The sequence below is a fragment of the Trachemys scripta genome, chromosome 1 (genome assembly GCF_013100865.1).
Source record: "Trachemys scripta elegans isolate TJP31775 chromosome 1, CAS_Tse_1.0, whole genome shotgun sequence".
Classification (NCBI taxonomy): domain Eukaryota; kingdom Metazoa; phylum Chordata; order Testudines; family Emydidae; genus Trachemys; species Trachemys scripta.
In genome coordinates this window covers 49793398-49817700 of record NC_048298.1, presented here as the reverse complement: position 1 = coordinate 49817700, position 24303 = coordinate 49793398, and the positions used below count along the sequence as shown (strand labels likewise).

General features: G+C 37.8%; 2 protein-coding genes across 11 annotated transcripts in view; one reads left to right on the top strand and one right to left on the bottom strand.

The window, feature by feature from the left end:
• Positions 1 to 24303, bottom strand: part of IMMP2L (inner mitochondrial membrane peptidase subunit 2) — an 854519-nt gene that overhangs the window by 356607 nt on the left and 473609 nt on the right. The gene's annotated exons all lie outside the window — the stretch shown is intronic.
• LRRN3 (leucine rich repeat neuronal 3) overlaps positions 17712 to 24303 on the top strand; it is a 50962-nt gene continuing 44370 nt past the window's right edge. The window contains exon 1 of the mRNA XM_034769272.1: positions 17712 to 18092. The gene's annotated coding sequence lies outside the window, so the exon portion shown is untranslated. The remainder of the gene's footprint in view (positions 18093 to 24303) is intronic.

The window sequence follows — 24303 nt, the reverse complement described above, 5'->3', positions numbered from 1 at the left end:
TTGCCGACTATAAACCAAATAAAATACTATGCAGTGTTAAATGCAGTATTGTGGTTTAGAATTTCAGTGTTTGAAATACATTTACTAAGAAGGAAATTCACAAGTTAAGCATTAAGGAAATTCAAAACTTTACTTCACCCACATTGCATGATATGGATAGTGTGGCATTTTGGGTTACTAGTAAAAGTACTTAAGAATATGCCATAAAACATGGGAGCACAACCCCCAGGGAGGCTACAAACAGGTCATGAGGAGTTTTATCGCTCTCTCTTTCTTTATGACTAGATGGAAAGTGGGTTCCAGAACTAGGGGAGAAAAAATCTAGAACGTTTTTCTGTTGTAATATAGGGTTAATGGTTGAGAATCACTGCCTTAAAGCATAGAGTGCACACCGTGCTGCTGACACGACTGCAGAGTTTTGTGCAGCATTATGTGGGATAGCTTATACAAATTATTTATGAGCTAATTTACATATTTGCATAGAGACAAACTTCAGCTTAAAAAATTGTCCAACATTAGCAATGGTAAAAGGCGTCAGAATGATAACCCTGGTGAATGATGTCCTACGTTTATCAATAACAAGGGTTCTCAAACTTCATTGCACCTTGACAACGAAAATTACTTCACCACCCTCAGGACAGTGGAGTGGAGTGAAGCCTGAGCCCACCCGAGCCCCACCGCTCTGGGCAGGGGGGCCAAAGCTGAAGCTGAAGGGCTTCACCCCCAGGTAGGGGGCCAGTAACCTGAGCCCCGCTGCCCAGGGCTGAAGCCCTCAGGCTTTAGTTTCGGCCCTGACCAGTGGAGGTCAGGCTTCAGCCTCAGGACCCAGCAAGTCTAAGGCAGCCCTGGCAACCCCTATCAAAGGGGCTCGCGACCCACTTTAGGGTCCCGACCCACAGTTTGAGAACCGCAGATCTATAGGGTATCAGCAGGAAAAGCTTTTTCACACCTACTACACAGCTATGAGATGGAGAAAGTGGGTGACAACTCCACTCCACGGGCACGCTTTTTCACACCTATTACACAGCTTTTTCACACCTACTACACAGCTAGGAGATGGAGAAAGTGGTTGACAACTCCACTCCAGACAGGTAAAGCTCATCTGTGCAGGAGACAGAACTTTCTTGGGGGCTGGTTTGAGACTACAGAATGAACTCCCACAGGCACCAAGGACCTTCACAAGTCTCACCACCATCCGCTCAAAATGTAAGATACACTTCTTCAATCTTGCCATTTATAACACAAACACATAGCAGCGGGTACTTTTTTTTTTTTTAAGTGACCAACAAAAACAAAACACGACCCTCCACACACTGTTCTCCCCCTGGGGAGATGATGAGAGAAAGAACAAACCACAGATGCCAAATCTTAATGCTGACTGGAAGGCACTCAGATACCATGGTGATGAGGGCCATATAACAACTTATTTATAATAAATGGAACAGAAATACCCTGCCAGCATGGCTCAACCCTGATCTGATCATTCCATACAGAGACCCACCACATCCCTCTTATATAAAGACCATCATATATCCCTTAGATTAGAACAGTATTTTTCTTACTGATTTAACAATACCATTCTATATTTGTGAAATATACAATAGAATGCATTGGCATAGATTGTTGTGTAAGTTCAGTCAGTAAAGAAACTTGTGTTTTTCCTGGACAATTTAACAAATTGGTTATTGTGTCAATTTGAATTTACAAAATAAATGTTATTTCAACTCAGATGTAAGTTACATTGCAAAGTTGTTTTCACCTCATGTCCACCTCATTTAAAAACAGGGGAATCAACAAAACAAGAAAACTCATATTGGGGAGGAGACAAAACAGGCAAAGTTTCAGATCAAATTTTGAGAAAGTAACAACTACTTGAAAACAGTAGCCAATCATGAATCATTGTACCCAGCACCATCAACACACTTTAAAGTTCTGAGTTCATACTATTTTATGTGCTGCTGAATGGCACGTTCCAAACTTTTACTTTCCCTATCCCACCACCTGCTTTATTTATTCTCAGCAGTGTCATCCTTCTCGCTGGATTACCTGCCTACATTTCAGTCATGAACCATTATCAGGCTCTGAAAAAAGAAAAATGTCCTACCCATTTTTTCATCAATTATTCTTGCTAGGAAAATCAGCATAAGTGTGTTATCTACTGTAAAGTTATTTTCTTATATATAATACAGCAAAAACAAAATAATTCTCTAGCACTGAGAATGTTCCTTGTTTTGACTGTGGGCACAGAAGATTTATTTTGTATTGATATACTTTATTAGTTTTAGGGGTTTTATTCAAGCAGCTATCTGTCATAATGCACTTCAATCTTCAACTTTATTTTAACAGAGATTTTGCAGGTCACATGGTAAGAATGATGACATGAACAACACTGGTAGTAAGTAATCTTGCTGGTATCCAAAATATTTTCCAAAGACTTACTGTCCGCTACTTCTTGTAGTTTTTGATTGGCTTTTCCATGTTTTTTTGTAAATAAATAAACCTATTTCATAACCCGATTCACGTAAGATCCTGTCACCATCTATTATTTAAATTTAAGTTAAATCACTCTATAAAGCCAATTGTTAATGAAGCCTTGAACAATGTAGCAGGAAAAGTAAGTTAATTTCAGGCTTCTACTGTAGCGCCTACGCTTTCACATTCCACTAATGTTTCCATCATTGAAAACAAAGGAATTTCATGATTTAAATATCCGGTCTGTTCATCAAATAGTTGGTGGGGGGGGGTTCATAAAAAAGTATGAAGGTGAAATAATAAAGTGACATGAATGACAAAACCAGAAATAGCAGAATAAAGGCTGTGACAAAGAATGTGCGCTACCTTATAAAAATATTGTACTACAGTATTCTCTAGTTATGGTCCAAATCATTATAATTTACAATAGTGCTACTGCAGTATTATAGAAAATATTACAAAATATTGCTTTTCTCATTTATAAGAATCTATTTATCAATCTTATGATTTTGTATAGGACCCATTATTAGAGGATCTAAGCTCTTCATAATGAGAATGAACTACATAAATTTCTTCAGAATATCTCTGGAAGCTAGAGTACCCATGTACAGACAGAGCAAGTAAGTAAGTTTAGCAAAAAATAATGATTTTATTTTCTGTGCAATGTTTTGTAAATGATTAGAAAAAATAAGTTTATTGTTATGTTTTATGTATAGAACAACAACAAAAATTCTCACTGGAAAGGAGCATCCACAGAGAAATAAAGAGCCGAAGATACAACCAGGGATAATATAGTATCAAACTTAATCAGAAAGAAGGTGAACATATAAGAACAGTTCCATATAAAATATTAGTGGCTCCATTAGTCAAGGTAGATTCTTTGATTATACTAAAAACAATAGTTTTAGAGAGTTCTAACTGCAAGACTGGCAGAGTATTTCCAGAAATCACTCACTATGACTAGACCATTCCATACTTAAAGAATAGCCTCATCCCCACACTGAGTGGAGCATGTCATACTTTGACAGGGGAGAAAAGTTAGCAATGGAATGATAGCTAGAACATATAGCCACCAAAACTGAAAACTTTCTAAAGAATTGTTTTTATTTTGAAAGAAAATCCAAATCCAAAGGGGGAAAGCTATAGTTGCTTGAAGAGGTCTAGTAAGAATAACATGAAAGAGTAAATAAACTGCATGTAAATGAAACAAACTAAATTGAAATTTTAAAAAAATATTTTCCAAAAACAGATATAAAACTCATTTATCATTGTTAGCTCACAATATAAGTAAATAACGAGGATGGCTTAATCCTCTAGCCCAATGTCATGTATTTATGAGGCAACTTTTTAAAAATGGAAAAGTTCAAAAATTCAAGAGAATTAACTGTACATTATGAAAAATAATGCTGCTTCCCTTTTTTATCCTTTGCACACTCCCTGACACAACTACTTGTGCCCTTCTAGAGGCTTTGGGTAGGCCTATGCTTCTGAATTTTTGAACTACAGATGTAGTGATTTTTGAACTACAGATAGGGTGACCAGACATCCCGATAAAGTCGAGACCGTCCTGATATTTCGGTGTCTGTCCCGCATCCCAACCGATCTTAGGTCGGGACGCATTTTGTCCCGATATCCGCCGGCAGCACTGTGTTGTTGTTTTTTGCTCAGCCAGGGCTGGACTCGGCTTTTTTTTTTTTTCCTGCCAGTGGGCACCCCCTCCCCAGGTGTCCCGATATTTTCTTCCCCTCGTCTGGTCACCCTAACTTCAGAGGTGGTCAGCAGAATAAAACTTTTGGTTGTTTTATTCAAAGGGGAGGTAGGTCCATGCAACTTCAGTGTTTAAATTCCAAGGAGGCATGTACCTTAGAAATATTTAAACTAATGGTATGACTAGATGTACTTAGATAGATAGGAAGATCTAAATACTTTGTTGAACGATAAAGTTCCAGAATAACTGGAGAAAGCATGATATAGAAACAAAGCATACAATTGGAGAGGCAGAGATAAAGCAAAACTCTCACTCACAGACTTAAAGAGCCAAATTTTCAAAGTGGGCTAAAACCAGAGAGTGAAATCCTGGTCCCTCTCAAGTCAATAACAAAATTACCTTTCACTTCAATGAAGCCATGACTTGAAAGGCTTTCAATTTGATTCAGAGGTATCACACATACAAAACTCACAATTGTGTATCTCATAGGTGAAAAATTAGATGATCCCAACCAGCAAATATTTCTGTGTGCTCTGGCAAATTTATTGGAAACACAATACAAAAAAAAAAAAAAAAGCATGCCAGAGGCGAATGTAAGCTGTGAAATCAAAATCTCCCCATGTACAGACAGAGCAAATAAACCCATTGGCTACATTTTTCAAAACCAGTCTGTCTTCCTCTTTCAGGATCCTTCAGGAAATGGACTTTAAACTTCCATAGATTGTCACAATACTACTTATGCCAAAATCACAGGTGAAATTCTGACCACATTGAAATCTCTGGCAAAACTTCCATTGACTTCAATTGAGCTAGGATTTTACTCAGAGTTTAATTTATCTGTGTTTCTCACTATTATTTATTATATCACATAGTAAGGTTGTTTTCCAAATGCATAAAAATAACAAGGGCCCTGCCTCACAGAGTTTACAATCTGATTTGGGAATTGGCAGTATGACACAAGGAGAAACAACCTAAACACAAGTCACCATTTCTCTGTCTTCACGATGTCATTGGACCTCATCCTTAAGTCCTCACTCAGGCAAAAGCAGATTATTACTGATTAACTCCATGTATGAACATTTTTATTCCAGAATGAGAGTGCTTTATTTCTTTGTTTGTTTGTTTTCTGGGAGGGAGGAGAGACAGAGGGATTAAGCTAATTTGAAATAGAGCACTTTTATTGTGGAATAAAAGCATCCACACATAGAGTTAATCAACAATAGTTAATCAAGCATAGCTATTCCAGAATAACTTCCAATGCAGACAAGCCCTAAGGAATGCCATATTGCTGTATTGCTTCCCACAAGGAAACTAAATGCTTATTTTCCATAACACCACACTTTAGCAAAGCCAAAGCCTAATTCCACTGAGCTCCCAGTGTGACAGTGGCCAAAAGAACTAATGCGATCCTAGGATGCATAAACAGAGGAATCTCAGATAGGAGTAGAGAGGTTATTTTACCTCTGTATTTGGCACTGGTGTGACTGCTGTGGGAATACTGTGTCCACTTCTGGTGCCCACAATTCAAGAAGGATGCTGATAAACTGGAGAGTTCAGAGAAAAGCCACGAGAATGATTAAAGGATTAGAAAACATGCCATATAGTAGTAGATTCAAAGAGCTCAATCTTTTGATCTTAACAAAGAGAAGGTAAGGGGGCATCTTGATTACAATCTATAAATATCTACATGGGGAACAAATAATTAATAATGGTCTTTTCAATCTAGCAGACAAAGGTATAACAATCCAATGGCCGGAAGTTGAAGCTAGACAAATTCAGGCTGGATTATTAATATATTAATGGTGAGAGTAATTAGCCACTGGAATAATTTACCAAGGGACATGGTGGATTCTCTCTCACTGACAATTTTTAAATCAAGTATAGATGTTCTTCTAAAAGATATGTTCTAGGCATTATTTTGGGGAAGTTCTATGGCCCGTGTCAGGAGATCAGAATAGATAATCATAGTGGTCCTTTCTGGCCTTGGAATCTACGAATCAAGCCACTGAGCCTTGGTCTACATTACAGAGTTAGGTCAATGCAAGGCAGTTTACATCAACCTAACTATGTAAGTGTCTACACTAAAATTTCGCTCCTGCTGATGTAAATGCCTTGTTATGCCGACTTAATAACTCCGCCTCCACAGAGTTAGTGTCAATGTAGATAGGCTGACGCAGGGTCAGTGTAGACACTGCACTGCTTACATCGACTGTTACTGGCTTTCAGAAGCCATACAACAATGCCCAACACTCATAATATAATTGATATAAGTGCTCCTGGTGAGGACACGATCCGCTGACACAAGAAGCAAAGTGTACACACACACACACACACACACACACACACACACACACACACACACACACACAAGCAAGTGATGTAATTACTGCAGCGGCTATATGCTGACAAAAGGTAGGTTGACTTAATTTTGCAGTGTAAACATCTGAGACAGATGTTGTGCAGCATTTAAAAGCAAGGCATCTGCATAACCATCATAGAGAATGACTTCAGACAATTACAAACTCTAACTTTCTATTGTCAAAAAAATCTTTCTATTTCTCAAAACTCTTGATAAAGCTTATGAAGATTTTAATAATGACAGGATTCAGATGATTCTAAAATAAGAGAGGTTTGTGGTTTTAACAAAAAGCCTTGCAAAGTATTACAGAGCTTTCTTACCCTAGATCTCTTTTCAAAGGATTTATTAATCATATTGTTTAATGATCATGACACTTTTACACTCAGCTAACACAAGAAGAGTTAGTAATTCACAGTTACTAATAGGTGTAAGAAATTGCATCCTTGATAGGATACTTGATTTTAATACCTTGACCTTTTTTGCACCGTGTCCAGTTGCTTTGTGTTGAGGCAGGTTGATTACTGCACTTAACTCTTTGGTGATTTGTGTTTTGAGGACAAAGGTTTAATTTGTTGTCGGAGTACTTTCAGTATTGAAAAAAAACACACATTTGTTACTTAGGATGGCTTGGGAAAGCAATAAAAACTACTAAGAATAACGGATAACACTTGTGCCTTGCCTTAGCCAAGATCATAAAATTTTGAAGTCAGTTTAACAGAAGCCCTCTACAGAGCATTTTTTTAAACATGAAAATAAGAATGGAAAGTAAGTAAGTAAATATACTGAGGTTCTCCATATAATTTATAAAGTATTGATGACAACATTTTGGAGTACTTATTGAACACTTTGTAGAATCATAATTTATTCAAGGCCCTGAACAGTTCAAAACTTATACAGACATAGGGCATTTAGATTGTCGGTATCATCAACACTTCAGAATCATGAGACATAGACCCACTGGAACTGGTAAGAAAGAAAATATAACAATAGTAGGCAGGTAGGATGACAAGTAGTAACTTCCTCGACCAGTTAACTGGGACATCACAAGAATATAGTGTGAGCAGCAAGATTGGCCTTAGCATTATTTTGCTATTCCTGAAAAACATTTTACCACCACTGAGGCACACCCCTGTCCTGGCCCCCCTTACACCTCCAAAAAATCCTTCACTCCAAACTTAGGTGGCCAGTCACAATTTAACCTGTCCATGTTTATCTGATCTCCAGACAGACTGTCTCTCTTTGTAAGTTACCAAGAAACCTCCCTCCTAAACTCAAGGACTCAGCTATCTACTCTTAACAGCCTCTCAAGTTCACAGCACCTATCACCAAATAATATTGGGCTAGCTGTTCTGAAGTGGCTGTTAATCTTTCCAAAGGTTTCCATCTCAGATAGTTTACGTTATTAGTTTCATCTCCTTTGCCACAATACTGATGGAAGTCATGGACTAAGTCCCTATGCATTGTCTTGGAAATGCAGGAATTAGCTTGTAATGGCAATTATCAATGTTACCATATACTCAGGCCTGGTCTACACTTAAAAAAATCAGATTGACCTGGCTATGTCACTCATGGGTGTGAATAATTTTCCGACCTGAGCACTGTAGTTAGGTAAACCTTAACTCTTCATATAGACACTCCTAGATTGACAGAAGGATTCTTCCATCAACCTAGTTATCTCCTCCCAAAGTGTGGATAACCTCCTTCAATGGAAAAATCCCCTCCATCAATGTAGGAAGTGTCCACACTACAGCAGCACCGCTGCAACGCCATTGTTGTGCTTCTGTAGTGGTTATAGAATGGAAGTATCCTGAGGAGTACCCTTAGAATAGGAGTGCCCTTATTTTTTGCTGCAAGCAGAAATATAATGATAATAAATATCAGTGTTGTGAATCCACACAATAAAAAAACAGAAAACAAACATAAACAGTCTAGGAGTAAAACAACAAATACTCTCTAGAATATTAAAAATTGATATTTCTTAGCAGACACAATACAGCTCTGTGTCATTTAAAGTCATCTACTCTATATCACCCAGAAGTATTCAACTGAGTCAGGCCAAGGACACCACAGCTATCATTCTTCCTCTCTTCCACAAGTTAGGGAGTTAAAAGAAAATCTATATGGGACAATTTGCTTATTAATTGTGGGAAAAGAAAAGCCAGCTACTCCATATATACTAGCTTCAGAACAATTCTCGTGTCAGCAACAATGTCACCTGAACTACTAAATATACACTTAGAGTAAACACTCTGTGGACACATCAGACCCCACAAACAGCTGGCAGCTTTAGGCTCCTCATTTCAAAATGAATTGAACAGTCATCACCTCCACCAGAAAAAAAATTAGCATTAGCAGAGCATGTTTGTACTTTCAGAGGAAATCAGCTGTCTGTAGACAAACCTAGCACCATCTTTGATGTTATATGATTCCATGGAATCATGTAGAAGTCCGAGGACAATACTGAAGGATTTAAGTAATGTAATATATTTTTCTGTCTATGTCTTCAGTCTTATGTAGTGTTTGCTAAGCTAATTCAGGCACTGACTTTGGAAAAGCTGAATAAGAACATTTATTTGTCAAGATGCACATGCTAAGATTTCCCCATTACTCACCTCATGTAGGGAAGGGGGAAAGAAGGAAGTAAACTTGTTTGCAATATTCTTTGATTACATGCTTCCTACTAAAAGAACAAGGAGTACTTGTGGCACCTTAAGAGACTAACAAATTTATTTAAGCATAAGCTTTCGTAGGCATCTGATGAAGTAGGTTTTAGACCACGAAAGCTTATGCTTAAATAAATTTGTTAGTCTCTAAGGTGTCACAAGTACTCCTCGTTCTTTTTGCTGATACAGACTAACATGGCTACCATTCTGAAACCATGCTTCCTACTTTAGTTCATGAACACTCATGATCTTTGAGTGTACACAGCAGAACATATCTTAAGAGTCAATGCCTTCAGATTCAAATACCTATATTTGAGCATATTAACTGAGCACTATGCAGTTGTTAATACGGTGACATTTGAATTCAATTTTAAGATGGGGTTTGATTCAGAGTTGTTGGCCAACATTTCTGTGACCTGGATGAACATTTTGGGCAGCTGGAAGCTTGGCTTACCCTTACGACATGTAAATGTATTTATGTGTGTATTTGCAGTTACCCTTAACAATGGATTGGGCACTGTTGCCAAAAACATACAGACACTCATTTCCAAGGGAATGTTTGATCAACTGTGGAATCCATAGACAGCATGATCACCACAATTTTGCCCTTGTTATTACAGCAGTGCCTTCTTTTATTTCAAACTAGTATCACATTTTGTTTCAGAGCTTAAGAGTATGTCTACACTGCAGCTAGCAGCTTGCCTCCCAACCCAGGTAGACAGACATGCACTAGTGCTGCTCTAGCTAGATCATTAAACATAGTAGTGTGGACTTTGCCGCATGGGTGACAGCATGGCTAACTACCTGAGTAAGGATCAAGGGAGTTGGACAGGCTTGTTCTGGGCAGCTAGTCCATGCTGCCACCTGTGCTGCAACCATCCACACTGCTATTTTTTGCATGCAAGCTCACAGCATGTGTCTGTCCACTCGGGTTGGAAGACATGATACCAGCTGGAGTGCAGTCATACCCCAAATCATTCACGGTCCATCTTTGGAGCTACAAAAGTTGCATGCTGAATTTCTCAACGGTGTCATGACAAGGAAGAAAAGGAGTATAGGTCAGAAAATCTGCTTTCCCTATTTTGTTTACTAACACATGGTCAGGAAAAGCCTTTTGATTTTTAAAGGATCTGTGAAATATTGTGTATACACACACACACACACACACACACACACCCTACCTCTTGCACAATATTGTTAGATTGAATTAGTTAAAGTTGTGGTATTTTAAGTCTCTTTTGTTTTCCCCATTTCTTTCTCAGTGCCATAATGCAATCCTCATGGTTTGAGCACCAGACTTCAAATGAGAGATCTATTCAAAGCATGTACAGACAAAATAAGTGGTTTCCTTAGTAATGGGAACTATGTGAAAGCCTTTGAAACAGCCCTCTCCCAGTAAGTCCCTCCCCCGCCCAGTTTATTAGTGCACAGATAGGCTCACAAAAAACATCATGCAGCTTGTGAGAATCCCTAAAGTCTGCGATGGCAAAATTATAGCAAGTGGGGGAATATTTATTGCATTGCTAATTAAATATATTTCCTTCTTCAAAATGCAAATGTAATATGTTTGTGTCCTTTTTAAAAATCATTTTCTAGATCTTTGGATTGAAAACCCAAAATTATATACCATAATTACTGGTCAATTCATTTCAACATTCATTACATTTATATATATATTAAACTGTACTTGATCTAAACTAGTATTCTGAGCTAACCGTACTCTCAACATGTGCTGCACATATCCTGCCTGTCCCTTGTTGTTCCTAGTCCGTGCCATAACAATTATCCATGAAGTAAGTTTGAGTTTATGCTATTGATAAGGGAAAATCATTATTTTACTTTTTTTGAGCTCAGAAGTAAATAAAATCATAAGGATATCATCTCTACAGTATCTAGAATGTGGTCCTGTTTATACAGGTTTCCAAGGCAGCAATATAGCTCCCATAAAGACTGCTGCAAATTGTAAATAATCTAGAATCGCTATTATCTTCAGTCCTCAGTCCCATCCTGACATAACATTGCAGCTAGAATACTACGATAAAATAGTTAATCTGATTTTAGCTAAAAAAGTTAGGAAAATCACATCTGAAATTCTGTCCTTAGGAGTGACAACCAACGCATACAGGTACACATAACGAATAAGCTTAATATTGCAGGGGGAAATGTCCCATAAAAACTAATCAATACTCCAAAGAAAAGACTGTGACAGAGTTAAATGACATCTACATTCCTGGATTACCTACGAACAAAAAAACAAGTGTACACCCTTTGTTTATTATTGAGGTGAGAATATCTAGCATGTCACCTGTTTGCATTCCTGATCTATTCAGACATTTAACTACATTGCTAAAGTCTGGAAAAGATGTGAACCCTCACAACTATGCCCAGAAAATCATCTTCTCCTATTTCATCCAGAACTCAGTGCACACTCTCATTCCTCTCCTCTACATCAGTAAAAGATCTGTAGCAAATTCCCTTGATGGGTTTCTGCTGGTTCCATGAATCTCCTCCTTCAAAGCTGGTGTACATAGCATTTGAGAGCACATCAAAACTGAATGTGTAGATTCTAAAACGCAGAAAAGACATAGGTGAATTTTGCAAAATATCATTCAACTTTGTGTCATGCATAGGTGGGCTTCAGGGGGATGAGAGGAGGAGAATTGAGGTCCCTCTGGTTTCTCCTTAACCAAACTATATTTAGGCGAATAGGTTTGAGTCGGTTCTTCTGGGGACCCATGCTTACTTCTGAGGTTATTCAACTAAAATAACTTTACATCCTCCAATTAATTCAGCTCATTAATGGTGTGGGGAAACCAATGGGAAGATACAAGTTACCATCAATAAGATGACCTTCTGATAAATGCCACCTCCTCAAATGGCATAAGTCCTCAAAGAGCATAGTTTCATAATGAACCTGAAGAAAAACTTCCTAATCCCCTCTCAAGCCATAGTTCACATCAGAGCATACCTCAAAATGCTACTGGGGATTGTAATTAACCCTGCAGAGAAATTCTTGACAATAAGACTCTACCTTATTTTCTGGTTGCTGCAGGTTTTATCCTTTTGGTGTTTTCACCTGAATCCCCAAGGATGTACCACAAGAGCATCAGGTTGAATCTCAAAGACTTGAGTTTCCTGTCTCTTTTAAAGGCCTCTAAACCTGTCATCACATCCTCATACATTAAAGGGTAGTTGAACTGTCAAACAACCTGTCTGAGCCACTGAGAACTGTTCTCTGGGGAACAGTGGTTTCTCTCAGAAGTATTATTTGTGGCTAAGATCAACAGAAACATTCCAACTTCCTGCTCCCAACACAAGCACCAAAAGGCCAAGAAGATGGAGGCTTTCTCCTTTCCTTGATCAGACCTTTCCTCCATTTCTACTGCTCTGACACAGCTCATGAGCATGAAAGATATGCAGCACTGCAGCCAGGAGTGCACCAAAACTGAAGGAGGAGGGTTGATCATCAACTTGTGAATACCCCAAGGATAGATGATAGGTAAAATGGCACAGCCACAAATTGATATGGCCTATCTGTGATGAAGAACTCCAGGATAATGAGAAGGATGAATGGGGCAATGGAGATATGCCTTCTTCAGAAGGATGGCGCATATGATAATTTACGCTACCTGACAATCTGCCCCTAAGAATCTTGACTAAAACTACAAGGCCCTCTCTGGAGGAGAAACCTGGAAAATGGTCTCTATGTCTAGTACATTTCAGCTCTATAATCACTATTATATACTTTGTCAGACTGACAGGTAAATTGATGAAAAGTGAGTGAGTGAGTGTGTGTGTGTGTAAGAAAAGTCAATTTTGGAGATGGAAGAGAACTTGCTGGCCTTGTTCTATTGCACCTAATACAGTTTGACTGAGGCTGTTGAGAGAACCTTTATATTCTGGATGGGTCCTATTCCAAATCCAATCATTTTGTCTGAGGAAAAAGCATTGTTGTGTTTCATTTTCAATTGAACTGTCTTTGTCTCAAGAGAACTAAAATCCTTCAGTGTCCAGTGCTTATAAATCAGACATTCATTAATATTATTAATATATGATGAGTCAAACATCTCAGTTATATCCCTCTGAATTGGTTGAGGAGATCTCTCTGTCTTCAGACAAAGATCTAATGTCAAACACAGCTGAGGCAAAATCAGTTTTAAAGTGAAATAAGGAGTACACTGTGCTTGAAAACATATGAACCACTGGTTCTTAAGTTCCTCTATGTTCTGGCTGCTTTGCACCACTGTAGCTCCCTCAGGATTCCCCTTCAATAAGGGAATTCCCAGGTGACAGAGAGAAGCGGTGCAGTCTCGATTCCACTCCCTCTCAACCCCCAGTGAAGGGACATGTTCTAAGACAAGGGAATATGGACGGCTCCCTGGCTGTCGGAATCCACACTTAGGGCCAGAGGCAGTTGGCCATAAATTAAAGTAGTTCTGGTATTTTTCCAAGCTGCAGCAGGAACCAGACCAGTTCCAGTGCAGAACACATTCAGACAGATGCCTTCATGTCAACCTTGCAGACAACTTGCCCTCCCTGCGCTCTGTTGACTGCAGTTCTGGCATAACCCAGGAGTTTGCTCTGTCTTTATTTTGAATTCCAACATATGAAACACAGTTGCCATTTAATTAAGAACTTGAGCACATCTGGAAACATGCAAAACTCCCATGGTTATCAAGTTAAGCAACAGATTATTAATTAAGTCCATATTCAACCTCATTTAAGTCACCTTTAGATTTTAAACATATCTTATATGAAATTTAAACATATAAGAAATTTGCCCTTATTGTGCTGCTCACTAAGGCCCAGATCTTGCAAAGACACATATTTGGGTGGGCTCTTACATCCATAATGAGTCTTTACCTGGATGTAAGGGTAAGTCCATAGGGATCCCTTTTACAGGATTGTGGACTCCATTTCTTGTGTCCTTCTGCTTAATCACCACCCTTTTAGTATCAGTAACCCTCAGTACTTGCCAAAGGAGGAGTTGGAGGCAACACCCATATTTAGGTTGCCTAACTCTTTCCATATAAAAGATTCTTGCAAGCATTTTTAGAAGCGCTAATACCAGCAACACTTTGAAATCCAGAAAAAGCTCTGGGGCTAGAAACATGCCTCTCCTCCCCCCACTTAAAAATCTGTTCATGTTTGGCTGAAATATAAACTATTAAAAATCATCATTCCCCATCCCTTGCTTGTGGTCCTCAGGAAAATTTTGTCAAAGTGCCACAGTAATATGTGAACATTGACATTCTAAGGCTGGGCCCGTGCCACCATGCAAATAGCAGCACACATGCCGTACTGGAAACTCCTGTGAGCTGCTGGATCAACTATAGAGAAAGGTTGAGGAGTGAGCCAGGCAACGCCGCCATTATTCCTCACCACAACCCTCCCTGAATACAATACTTGGCCCCAGTGGCCACCCTCCCATCTGGGACACCCCTATGACAGGAGCTCCCTCAACTCTTGGGGGAGGACGGAGACAGAGAGTGTTGGGCATAGTTTCTCCAACCAGATTCAGCACATAGCCCCACTGGCCCATTTCCCTCTTCCCCACCAAAGATAACAGGCTTCTCCTATGGTCAGCTACAGTTCGTTCTGTAGATCAAGCTGTACTGAAGATTCAGGTTTCAAACCCTGCTGGTGATACATACAGTTGTAAAAAATAGAATTTATTTCTATCTTTTTCCTTTAAGCAACCAAACACCTAGAAAATTACATATATGACCTACATTAACAGAATGTTGCTTAGATTGCAAAAGCACTCGAAAGTTAGGAAATGTCAGATTTACAGTTGCCCATGCAAACTTAGTTCAGCCCCCTTGTGTGTATACATTATTTTGCATTACTTACATAATCACAAACTATGTTTTCCACAGAACCGTTGTCTCATGCAGTTCACATTGGATGCAAAAGGAGGCAGAATCAAGGTTGCATGGAAACCTTAAATCTGGCATTTCCTAACTTTCAAGTGTTTGACTTTGCAACCTAAAAAACATTCTTTTAACATACTTTTTTAGTATGTAATTTTCATTAAGCTTTCTAAGCACTTCTGCTTATCTCTTCAACACAGTTCTGTGTGCATTCAGAGAGCTAATTTCCAAATAATGCCAGTAATAAAAGTTCTATCACCATCAACTCTCTTAACAACTGTAAACATACAACACATTAATAGTCTAGTAAAGTGTTTCTCAACCTTTTCCATACTATGACCATATGTTACAACAAGAAAACAAATTTCAGCCTCCCTCCCTCGCTCTAGAGAAGAGTGGTCACAACTCCCAGATTGATTACCCTTCCTCTACTGCATCAAAGTACCTCTCCATTTCAACCAATAAATATTGGGTTTGTTCTGATGTCTCACTCACCTAGTATGTAAAACCCACTGAAAACAAACTCCATTTTAGTGTTTGCACACCTTATTTTCTCCCTCACTCTGCCCCTCACCTCACAGTCTGATGAAAAAAAATTGCAGAGTGAAAGCTAATAAACTATATATAAATCTGGTGAAATACATTATGTTGCTATTTTAAAACTACCAAACATGTTGGTGAAATCAGCAGGAAAAGAGCTTCTAATGAACCTTAATCATCATAATTGTATCAGTTATAAAAAGTATTTTACGTTGCAAGCATTTTGAAAACATCTTCAAAAAAATCTTTGGTATTAGCTGAAATGAAAATTAAATTATTTCTCTTTGATATAATTAAAGTATATTCTTATATAAATATCAGTTAAATTGTAGTTTCATATACATGTCAATCAAGGAGGTATTTTAATTACATATCAAAACTTACTTTCCTTATGCAAGTGCACTCTAATTGATTTAATTATTTAGCCCTCCAATTATATAGTCCATATCAATCAACCAAAATGAAGCACTTATGTAGTAAAAATATAATCTGAATTTCATACATCAAATCATTGCATCCATTTTTGCATGATTCTCACACACTATATGTTACTTAGAAAACTGAAGTGTACTGCTCTGAATATTCTTGAATGATTCATTGAAATTGTGTGCATGCGCATATGCATGTATATAAAAATAAGAAGAGACCTGCACATACCTTTAAACAACATGTAAAATGTTCTCATCATATATTTTTGAAAAATCAAGATGTGTGTTTCATTATAGCTACTACTAATGTGAGTATCAGCAAGGAATGTGTGGATTTTGCACCTATTTGCTCTTAACATGTTACTCCAAAGTGACTTTTAGTATTTAGCAGTATTTTTAAATCACATGTTATAAAATAAGCAACTTTATAAAGCATAAAACCAATTCCTCAGGGAATTAATAAAGCCTATAATCTAAGATTCAATGTGATACTTAGTGCTCACAAAACAATAACTATTATTTTAATAGTACTGTGACATTTTGTTGCTGTTTCATTTAGGAAACAGATATTAATCCCTCATGCAATTAGACATGACTGTCAATCTTTCTTCAAACAAAACTGAAGAAAATGAAATGAAAACCACATTTCATTCTATTCCACTAGAGGGTGGTCTGCATCAGTCAGGGTGATAGTAGGAAATTTATGTAAGACAAATCCTTTCTAGTTTTGACCTGTTGATAAACAGGTCTTTATAGTCCACTATTCTTTGTCCCCTGTTACAAAATCATTTCTTTACATGATAGGGTATTCGCAATGAGAAGTTTTTTTCTAAACAACATCCACCTAATTGTTGTTGTTCGGGAAGTAAAGTGGTAATAAATTTTCAGAAAACAAACATTTTCTGAACTGTTCTGTAACCTCAGAAGCCTGCACAGATGCAGAGTCTAGTTTGCCTGCCTTTTATTTACAGAGATAAGGACAAACACAGTGTCAGTGCCTCTGCAATAGTCCCCAAAGTACTAAAGAAAATATTATAAGGAGGGAAAAAAAGAAAATTCTGTGCATTCAATTGCTTCACTTTACTAAATGGCCATACAATAACCAGTCAACTGGACAGGAGGGGGAAAAAACAACCATTTTTAAAAAAAACAAATCTGGTCTTCATTTTATTAACACTTCATTTTACATTTGTAAAATTGATTTTTAGCCAATCAATGCACATAAAAAACTTTAATATTCTGTCTTTAAAAAAGGGGGAAAGAAAGAGATTGGTAAATCATCTATACTGGCCAAAATTAAAAAATACAGCAAAAGATAAAGGAAAAAGAAAATGCTTTACCAAATGACTTCAATCTGTATGTGGTGTCTTTTGAACTAAGGCAACCTGGTTAAAGTTTAGTGATCTCTAATCAGTTGCTTTGAGCATAGATACCCTCCTTCTATCTCTTAAAGATTAATTTAAATATCCTACACTGTCTCACAAAAATATGAAAGCACTGCTCCATACCCTCCCCGAATCAGAAGAGATACCCAGAAACATATAAAGACTTGTTCCCTTTATTCGTATCCTAAGCAGCAATGTCATATAACAGACAGGATTTTTCAGCCAACCAGACTGGAGCAGCTGCGAGTGCTACATCTTGGCACTCTGAAGCTATTGGCTCCTCTCTGGGGAGTGGAGGATGTTCAGTTATTAATGACCGCTGAGCAGGCAGCACCATGTCAGTGTGACAACTGATCGGGTGAACGATGCAGCTCTAACCACCATGGAAACAAGGAGAAATAAGAAGAGCTAGCAGGCATCTTTCTCTTCACTGGATTGTGAGCCTCAGCCAGCCGGCAACAGAGATCTGACAAACGTAAGGGATCTCAGGTGGCAGCACAGAGATTCTCTCATTTTGTAGGATATCTATAGATAAATGTATCATATACTATATATACATGCAACTCTTCACACCCTGCATTAACACAAGTATGTGGTTACCTGCACTCAGGAATCCAAATATACAGATGCAGAAGTCCTCCAGCACTGAAACTACTCTTGCAGGGTAAGTTTGTTTATATATATTATGTGATGTGTTCTACTGTTTATATTTTCATTTACACAATCCCCCCCTTTCTTGTTTCCTTCAACTTATTCTATTAGACTCTTTCCAAATTTTACTTTACGTTCAGAATACAAATGCAACCACCTTTTGGCTCACAGATAATTTAAATGTGTTTGCAGGTCTCTTAGATGTGTGCATTTGCTAGCTTGAAAGAACATCAAAGGATTTTTAAAAAAAGAACATTTCCCCCAGTCTTTGCAATGCAAAATCAAATTACACAGTTGCTTCGTGTTTTGAAACCAATAAAACAAGATACAGGACAGCTATTTTTTCCTCTCTCTCTCCAATGGTTGGATTAAGGCAAATGCCATTGTATGTCAGGACCTAAAGCCACTGAGCACCGAAGCTGAATGAGCATATCACAAACAGTTATTGAATTTCTGCCAGGCTACATCTTAGGGATTGTGGCAAATGACTTCCCCTAAAAAAAATCCCTTTAACAGTCAGAAGGACCAGTGTGAAGCTCTGATTGCTACTGTAGCTGGAACTGACACATGCTAGGTAAAAAGGATAACATTAAGCAAAAGAGTTCTAATCTTCTTTGGTAATTAACAAGACCACAGCAGGATGGCTCTAAAGTACATTTTTCATTTGAGAAGATTGTTGTTCAAATCAGTTGCTATATTTCCCCTAGCCTGTTTTTCTACAGAAAGGCTTTTCAATTTATTTGTAAGAAAATGTCTTTGTTTTCATATGTCTAGTTTTTGCCCAGTGTTGCTGATCAGAATGAGAAGAGCCTCCCACAGGGGATGTTGGGGGGGGGGGAGGAGAGGGGCCAGGAAGAGGAACAGAGGGGAGAATAAGAGCTAAACATTCTCCATATAATCAATATGAAATATCATGCTTGCTTTAATGTTGCTTAGTATGGGTACTTGTGTGTCATATCTTTCACCCAATATAAGCAAAGGCTTTAATATAACTCCCTTAAGATGAAAACATGTTCAGCAAAGTCCATCAGCATACATGGCTCAGTGACTTAGGCAGCAGTGAAAGCTAGAGATTTTACTTCATATCCATGCAAAGGGGAGGTTGGCTGTCTAATGTGTGCTTCCAAAGCTTTCAACAGAGCTTTTCTGTTTTATGGAGTAACACGTAGGTGTTAAAGCAGTTCACCCCTGTTCACCCTACAAAAACACCAACAGGAATCTGCTCCTCTATAGCAACGTAATTATTGGCTTGTACAATTGCAACTTCAGAGTTATTGTTAGTTTCTCAAATTACAGTGAAGACAAACATGAAAAGACAGTCAACTGCTGCATACCTGTCACCTTCTCATAAATATATCAAAAAAGGGGTTGTGTAACAATATGTAGGGGAAGATGTCAATTAATTCAGATGACCTTTGTAAATGATGACAGTAAAGCAGCTCTGACAATATGCCACAGCATTTTATTTTCCCACTGGAAAATAAACGAGCTTAATAAGAGGTTTCTTTTCAGAGTGCAAAATGAAAGGTACTGAAGCATAGCTCCCGTTATTAGCAAACTTGCTTTATGAATGGAAGTCTGTTTAAAACATACAGGTTTATCATACAGTATGAAACATAACTTCTGCTTTTATTACTTAAATCTACCTTTTCAGTCATACTGCATTTTTTTTTTTTTTAGTTGTTTAAAGGAGAACTGCAACTCTCTGGTTTATACTGGTACAATATGTGGCACTGCAATGAGGAAAGAACTCGTATTGTTTCTTCTTGTTATATGCACAGCACTACTTGCATGAAAACTTTTTCTACATTATATGTCACAGCCCAGAGTTCTGAATCTTTACTTTCACTCATATTTTACATAATCAATACCATTAAAAGTTAACCTTGATAACTTTAAACCTAAGATCCACTGTTCTTTTTTGCCACATATACTATTTCACATACTGTTACACTATTTACAAAGATATTCCAGCTTTTGAAACATGCATTCATTCCAATCACTCATGAATACAAAGGAAACATAGATGTCCTGATAAATAGCTGACTTCTTACCCATTAACCCAGCTAAACTGTATGATGACCCTATATTATGGTTAATACTCCCTAAAGCCCCCTGGTATAATATCACAGTGTCAGAGACAATGACTGGCTAATATTGTTATGGCAACCCTCGAAGTACCCCCTTTCAGAGACGGTAGATTTGGGAATTACATCACAATTCCTGTTTGGAGTACCCAGGAGCATGTGGGTATTTTTGTTTTGTACTAGATTAGACCAGACCATCTGTAACATGCGGCCACCTGCAATGCATATAATAAAATATCATGCATAATCCTTATTAATAGGTTTAGCATAAGAAGCTTTATGAAAATATTAATATACTGCAACCTACTTGTGATTAACAAGGGACACAGGGGGACAAAACTCAGACTTTGTGTAAGTCAGAGTAATTCAAATTAATGCAGTTGCACCTGCTTTCTCTGAATTTGACCCCTACTTTTAATGATGTTAATACAGATTCCAAGAACAAACATAATTCTGTTTTATTGGTCAAAAAGAACTACTATCATTTTAAATAGTTGGCAGCTAAAGAGCTCATTCAATAGCTAATTTTTTGTAGAAGCTCATGTAATAGAATAAGATAAGCAGTAAAAAACAAACAGCCTGATGTAAGATAAGGACTATCTTGCTTCAATAAGGAAAGCCTCCAGATAGAGGCAATTAAACATAATTTGATTTCTTGCATTGTATTAAAGACATTTTTAGCAGGTTATGGGGAATCAGAAATATATTCAATGACTCCAGTAACTCATGTATCCCTCTTCCACCGAACAACATATTAAGGTGAAGAAAACCATAAAAATCAGAAGGCATAGTTAATATCTCTAGAGAGTATTATCAGAGACACGTTGTAAACTCTTCTACCTTATACTCTGAAAATACTACTAAAGACAAACTACAAAATGGGATAATGGAAAACTGATTTGACATAAATCACTCATATCATTGGTTTTTGTTTTTTGTATTTTTGAAATAAAAGATTTCTCAAAAAAAGGTTAATTTTCAAATATACCTCTACAGTTCTTTCTGTATAATACACTCCAGGCAAACTGTTACTTAAAAAAAAAAAAAAAAACCTTTTAAATTTCCTTTTAATAAGAGGGTTGTGGTTACATACATAGATCTGGGAAGAAATTTCAGTAAGCAATTAAAATGTTTTACTGAGTGGAAATGCCATTGGAACATGAGAAGAAACAGTGCAGCAAATGCCATTAAAAAGGTCATTAGGAGCATCAGTATTAGCAAGAAATCAATATTGTTCATTGTAAGTCTTTGTAAGTGGGAAAATGCAGTACATGCAATTTATTTATTCAACCGAGCAGTTTGTAAACAGCTGGATGCTATTATTGTAAGTCATCTATAGGTCACAATGAGCATTTATCAATGTTTTTGGTATCAAAAACACTTTTTAGACATCCACAGTCTAGATCAGTGGTTCTCAACCCACGGCCCACATGTGGCCCAATTAGCACACAGTTGCGGCCTATCTGTGTGTTAAAAAAAATTCTAAATTTGCACTCTGATCTGGCCAGGGGCATGATTGGTTGAGGGGAGACAGCATCTGGCAGCCTGCTGGAGCACTCCTGCCAGCAGGGAGCTGGTGAGTGCTGCAGGGTGCAGGAGAGTGAGGCTCTGGGCAGGTTGGGGGGGGCACTCTGGGCAGTGAGGGGGTGGGGGTGCTGGAAACAAGGGGGTTGTGGGGATGCTGCAGCACCCCCAGGTTTTAGGTTGGGCTTTGCTCCTGACTCCACTCTGAGGAGGTGTCTCTGGGTGGTGGGCGCTGAGTGTGGTGGGGGGGGGGGAGTTGGGAGGGGTGCTGTGCTTCTCAACCTGCAGGCCACGTAACACGTTGTGGGCCGCATATGCAGCCCACAATGATAAATAGGTTGAGAACCACTGGTCTAGATGAACTGTAAGGTTACAAAGACACAATTATTTGAAGGTTATAGACATACTTGATATTACTGATATCAACCTCCCTAATATAGGGCCATTTCCTCCAGTGGGATAAAATGGCACACATTCAGCGAAGTGAATGGAGCAATATCAATTTGTATCAGTTGAGGATCCCTCCTGAATCTCAATAGGGTTATTCCCACTTTAGGCTTTAGGTAAAGTAGCTGGGGTCCTAACTGTTGAGGAAGAATAATATGGTGAGAGTGAAATACACAGTAATTGCAATTTTTTCAAAAGGCTTGTTAACTTTAACCTCTCCAGATAGGACTCCTGTTTGTACTAGTTGAGAGCTATGTTGAAAGATTCAAGAAGTGAAATAATAATAAAATTTTATTCATATACACATAAAATGTGGCACTACATAGTAAACCACCTAAAATCCAATATAAAGTGAACAACAAAGAAAAACCATAGACTCCCGTTACTGGCTGTTGGAGGAGCAGTCCTTTTCCATTATTCAAAGGCATCACTTGATAAACATGATTACATTTATCAAGCCGATTTTCCTTCAACTATATGCTTAGTCTTAAATTATGAAACATTTGGAAATTGGCTTATTCTTGCATCTCTCTCATTCTTCCCATTCCCAGTTCTACTTATCGGTTTGCCTTGAAAGCAATTCACACTTAAATACATTCAACTGATACAATTTTGAATGGAAATATAAGTAAAAGCACACAATTTGTACATTAAACAATTAAACTTTGGTACAGTGCAATATGGAGACATTTCTTCTTCATCTAACATTTTTCTCCATTAACATATTTTCTTTTAGACAGCACATTTTCTGTAGCTGCTATGCCATGGGGACATAAAGCTATGATCTAATGTAAACTGGACCAAAACCAAGTGCTGTGGGCTTCACATTATTTTTGTTATTATTATTTATGGAATTAAATACAAACTTTGGGCCAAATTCTCTGGTGGTGTAACTCCAATGACTTCAGAGTTATGCCAGAAGAGAATCTGCCCCCTTCTACTTAAATCAATCTGAGAAATAGCTTTGCACAACATTAGTATAAAATAAACACTTAACAATTTCTCTTACTGCTTAAGCTTCTATCTTTGGAGGTAAAGTCTGCAAATCTGAGTAAAAAAGCTGGCAAAAAAAAAAATCTTTCAAAATGCCTACTGTTTATTAGCATTATCCTAGGAGTCTTTTACTGGAGGCTTCTTCTCATGTGAATAACAACTACTCTGCCAGGAAAAACATTAAAGTCTCTAAAGAAGTCTTCCAAGAAAAAGGTTGAAATATCAGCTTTAAGTTTAACTATATCAAGAATCCCCTGGACATCCAGCTACCTGCATTAAGAAAAAAATGACTGTTTATACAATTCTCTTATCTATGAGGCTGCCAATTTCTGCAAAGCCTTGCTGAATAAATTAGAGACTAACAACAACATGCACCATAATAGATATATAGAAAGAGAGAGAAAAAAAGACAGATACACACAAACTCCAGCAAAATCATCTACTGGGACTTACTTTACTGAGCCTCTTAGGATTGAAAACCACATGGGAGTGGACAGTGTCATTGAAAAGAAAACAGGAATCTCCTTGTGGGAAACTCCTCATGCAGGGAATGTGGTGCTATTAACACCAAGTTCAGCAAATTAGTGGGCTGTTAGCATGATTTTGTATAATTAGAGGAAATTGCAAATGACAGTAAGGTTGGTTAGCTTCATCACTATGGCCATAATACAGGAAAGCACCCAAGCATTCTCTTAAGCATGACTTAAGCATGTGCTTAAGTGCTTTCCTAAATCAAGACCTATAGTTCGGTTTCACAGCAGTGACATAACTTTGCTGTGAATAGAACAAAATATTGCATTGTACATTAGGTCTGAGTTTCCCTTTCCTTCATATGCCGTGTAAATTTGCATTGTGCTTAAAATCAGTGTGAAATTTGTCACCTGCATAAGATTTTTTTAAAAAGTAAAGATAAGTTTTCTCAATCTTTGCAGAAGTATAAGGTTAGTTCTAAATTTAAAGGATTTTATATATATTTTCCTTTCCCTTGTCCCATTCCTGTTCCCTTATTTCCAAAAGAGGTGCTTCTCTACCTTCCCTGGCCTTCCCATCAACCCCTGAAAGGGGCTTCCTCCAGAGTAGGCATCATTAACCCTAGCTGTGCTGACACTGGCCTAATCCCACACATTGCCAGCAGTGTGCTGAATCCTCTTCACCATCAGCTTGATGGCCCAA